Below are 5,204 nucleotides of genomic sequence, written 5' to 3' on the forward strand. Positions count from 1 at the left end.
CCCAAATCCCCATTGTATTAGTTTCCTAGGGCTGCTATAACAAAGTACCACAAACTGGGTACCTTAAAACAACAGAAATTTATCCTCTCACAGTTCCAGAGGCTAGAAGTCCAAAATCATGGGCCAGGAACATGATTGACAGATAAGCCACTTGGTGCTGGTCTGCACTCTTAAAACGACTCTAGGTCTTGGGTTCTGCTGGTGATTCACAGCATTATACCTGAATCCTAAGCCTCCTGCAGAGAGACTATTGTCTGTAGATGGTGCATAATTCTCATTGTGGAGAGTATGAGTGGGTTTACTCCTATTCCATCATCTTGCTAACATCACTCTTGCCAGCTGATTTTGATGCTGCTGATGAGTGAATCACTAGTCTATAAAAAGTGCAGACAGCAAGAGAATAATGTCCTGCACAAAGTAAACCTTCAATTAATGTTAGCAATTACTATTTATATATAGTTCTTATATATAAAGTCTCTTCTAACAGTGGGAATTGTTTTACTTTTAAAATATTCCAGTAAAATGACACTGTTGATTTTTACTCATCTTGATGCTTTCTTCCAATGGATATTATCAATGAAGTTCTTAAGTAATAATTTGTGGGGGAAAATAATAAACTAAATTTTCTCACGCATGTGAGTATCACTGGTTTTACTATTTGAAGCAAAAGAAGTGAGAGACATAAAAAATCAGATTTGAGTCTGTGGTTATGCCATTCTTAACAAAGATGATACCCCAACAATATCTTTTCTAGAGGTTTCCTTTCACAATCTCTGCTCATCCTCCTCCCAGTTATCCCAGTTACCAATAAAATTTACTTTCAGAATAAGAGACAACAGGATTTTCTGACTGCCATTTAGAGAGCGTCTAAGAAGTTTCAAATTTTGTGGCTCTTCAAAGGGACCAAAGGAGGGATTTAAAACTGGCAATTTAGAATCCAGCTGCACACTTTTCGCCTACCACATTATTACTGTCCTTTCTAACCTCTGGCTTTTCTGCCTTCTTTAGTTTGGCAAATGGCTGAGCCTGTCTTCTAGCTCATACCCCTTATTGTTTCATTTGACCTCTTGCACCCTGTTGTATCCTCATTATTTCCCAAATGAAATAGCACTTGAGTGACTTTGGCTCAGCAGAGCTCGGCTCTGGCTTCTTAGATTGCCTTGCTGGCCTCTGCCACTGCTCAAGCAGCCTTACTCCACCCCTTTCTGGAATTAGGAAGGTGACCCTTCAGCACAACCCTCTGCTGCCATCTGGTGGTCAAGGGGTTTCGTCCACCTCTACTCAACGTAGTGGGCACCTGCAGCTTGCATTCTGCAGCTTCCACTTGGTAGGATTAGAAAGTGTGTGTCTCATGGTTACTGAGATTCTAAAAAAAAAATTACCTTAATTACGAAGTTAGAGCTAAAATACTTTTGAATAAAAAACCTTGTCATTGTCATATTTCCACTGTGAAATTCATTGTCTCCTGGCATAGAGCTTTAAATTTAAGTTGGAAGTTGTTATAAATTTTTTGACCCACTAGACCAAAAGATCAAGAAACTTCCAGTGGCTTTCTATACAATTCTCGATTTTTTTTCTCAGTTGTCTGCTGTATAGGTTTTGTGCCCTCAGCTGCATGGAAATGTCTATGAGGGCCAAGATAAGATCCTGGGTTTGCATCTTCCAATAACTATATATAATGATTTTAATAGCCATAAGTCAAATAATACCAGTAGGATTTTTTTAAAAGATTCTTTGAATTTCAAAATGTAAAGAAAGCGATACAGACTTGTGGATCTTCCATGCTGTTTATGGATAGTTTATGTTTATCTGGGACACCTACTTCTAATATTCATAATGTAGGCTTCTAAATAGTGATTGGCACCCTCCTCCAAAAAGTGACTAGTCCCAAACTAGGAACCTCATTAAGAAATGACTTAAGAATAGCAGATAAATAACTTTACAACAAGAAGATGGATCACAAATATTCAAAAGATAACCTAAGATGAATTCAAAATGGCCCTGAAAGAAGGGAAGCATTTGAATATATACACACAGACCTTCACAATAAGTTTGCAGATAGAATCTATCAGACTCTGATAGGATGTATTTATTATAAATTAAAATTGAAAAGTTCTCTCTACTACCTGAATCTGAGTGAACCAGAGTCAAGAACTTAACTCCCTTTGAGCACAGAGCATGAAACATTACCTGTGTATGGAAACACTACAGAAAAGTGTTAAAGATAACTTTGCCACTGACATCTTTGGGTAAATGAAATGAATCTATTTTCAACCTAAATCTATGCATTAATTCGGTATTTTCAAATGGGGGTAATTTTGTCTCCCCCCTAGAGATATTTGGCAAAGCCTGGAGACATGTTTTGTTGCCACTAGGTTGGGGTGGAGAGTTACTGGCATCTACTGGAAAGAGGCTAAGGATGCTTCAAATATCCCACAATGCACAGGACATCCCCCCACAACAAAAAAGTATTCAAAATGTCAATAGTGCCTAGGTTCAGATACCCTGCATTAAATAATCATAAATCATTTTGGTGCAAAATAGATTTCCTAAGGAGAAATCTAGTATATTTTGAACAGTAAAGAGGACATGGTAAAAGATAATTATTCTTCAGAATATTATTTGCATTAGATTTCGATATACTCCTTCTGTAGCACCATGTCTTACCAATGCCTCCAATGTACTAGTCACTTCTTGCTCATCTAATCCATGAAGTCATCAACAGAGTGGACCAGTGTCCTACTGTAAAATATCCAGCTGATCCAAGTCTCTTTGGAATATATTGACAAAGCGTAGGAAAACCTAAATCTAACCTTAGGGCAAGATTGAAGTGTATACTTTTGTCCATTCCAGATTAATGCACAACGTTTTTGACTGGAATGGAAAACAAGTCACTTACCAAATCAGTGGTTGAATACCATGTGACATAAACTGTTCTTAATCTGCTCTTGCAAAGGTAGCACATCTGGTTAAGCTGCTCAACTAGAAACTATTTGGTTGAGCTTGCACTAAATTAATGTCTTCCTCCAGAATCTCTCTGATTTTTGCAAGGGCAAGATTAGTGTATTAAATTGGAAATATGATAAAGACCACCCCTCAGTTGCATCTTTAGGTCTTTAATAGTAACACTAATTTTTTCGTTTCCCTCCTCATCCCCTCTCCCAAAATAAACTGTTTTATTTTCTATCCTGGCTGAGAGGAGGGCAGGTTTCCCACTGTCCTGGGTTGGAACAGTCTTCTCAAAATTCATGTCCTTCCTGGAACCTCAGAATGTGACCTTATTTGGAAAAAGGGTCTTGCAGATGCAATAAGATGAAGTCGTACTGAAGTAGAGTGGGCCGTAAATCCAAAATGACTGGCCACTTTAGAAGAGAAGACACAACACGACAAATTCACAGGGAAGATGACCATGTGACAGACCGGAGTTAAGCAGCTACAAGCTAAGGTACATCAAGGATTTCCAGCAACTGCCAGAAGCTAAGAAAGAGGCATGGAAAGGATTCTCCCTCTGAGTCCCCATAAAGGAACCAACCCAGACAACACCTTGAATTTGAACTTTTGGCCTCCACAACTGGAAGAGAACAAATTTCTGTTGTTTTAAGCCACTCAATTTGTGGTACTTTGTTACAGTAGCCCTAGAAAACTAATATATCCACTATGATAGTTATTACTCCATAGGTCAAGGAAAAACAATGTGAGGGTTGTGCCAACTCCCATGTATATCTATCTATTCCAATTACAAATTCACGAACTAGAGACATGAACACCAGAGGAGTCTACAGACTAATGGACTCACTATGAACTAGACTGAGGCTAGGATTTTAATTATTACCTGGATCTCAAATGGCCCCCACTCTGATAGAGGAACCATGATGATGCTTCGGGTCTCTGTGTCAAACAGACCTTGAAATGTTCGGGCATTCCCCCTTCTCCAGGGTACAGGTATCTGAGTTAAAGCTTATAGATTCCTGTTCAAGACCAGATTGGGCAACATAACAAGACCGTTTCTGAAAAATGAAAAACAATTTAGTGAGGCATGGTGGTGTGCATCTGTAGTCCCAGTATTCAGGAGGCTGAGGTCACTTGAGTCCAGGAGTTAGAGGCTGCAGTGAGCTATGACTGTGTCACTGCACTCCAGCCTGGGCAACAGAGTGAGACCCTGTCTCTTAAGAAAGAAAAAAAAAATTATTCCTTTGGAGGAGATCTGGGCGAATAGATACCATATATACTTGCCATGATATTGCAGGGTTCCTACTAGGACCCAACTTTCAATGGGTTATAGGAACAAAAACTTGCCTCAAATCCAAAAACTGGACACGGATCATGATCTTTTTGTTGAGGCAATTGCCCTCAACCTCCTGATCATCCATCACTGATTTCACTATAAAGATTGAATACTACCCCTCTTGATGCCCCACTCACATGGCCCCTAGAGATGCAGTGATCTATTAAGTATCTCTATAACTGTGGGTCGCCGTCCTAGCTGTTGTCAGAAATGAACATGGTCTGATATTAAGGCAGTGAAAATAGATTTTATTTGGTAACTACTAATATTAGGGAAAAGAGCTGAGCTCCCTTCTGATTTTTGCAGAGGTGATTTGGATGTTTTAAAGGGAGAATGAGGGAAGGGGGATTACTGGGGCTCAGTTGAGTTAGAGAAGTAAAAAAGTACAAAGTGTTGGTCAGTGTAAATGCGATTAGGCCAGCTGTGTTAACTGACAACTATCAAAGTGAGGACTCTATCCTCCCACAGAGACTGGGAGATAGAGGCCTTACCCTTCTTGATGACTACATTTAAAAGGAATGGCCCTCAGGGTCTTGAGAGAGGTTTTAGTTACAAGAGACACACACTTATAATTATAAGCCCTTTTTAGTAAATGTTCTAAGAAAGGGAGGTCAGGGGCCTATTAGGTGTTGGTTAGAATAGTGAATTTTTCCAATAGCATTGAGCTTTCTCAGACGGGGCTTTTTAATGGGGTGGGGAGGGGGTGCAGTGGTCATCCTAGGGACATGACCTTATGCTGCTAAAAGTCATGCTAAAGTTGGGTCAAGTCTCTCAGTGCAGGGGTTTGGACAGAGTTGTTATGTGCCAACAGTTCTGCAGTTCTGTTCATTACAGTAATTATGTCCACCTGGTTTCTGGTCATTATGCTCTGCTACATAATCTCTATTATTCAGGATTTTATCATATCCATTGCTTTCCA

Source organism: Propithecus coquereli, unplaced genomic scaffold, assembly GCF_000956105.1.
Source record: "Propithecus coquereli isolate 6110/MARCELLA unplaced genomic scaffold, Pcoq_1.0 Scaffold76, whole genome shotgun sequence".
In the NCBI taxonomy this organism is placed as follows: Eukaryota; Metazoa; Chordata; class Mammalia; order Primates; family Indriidae; genus Propithecus; species Propithecus coquereli.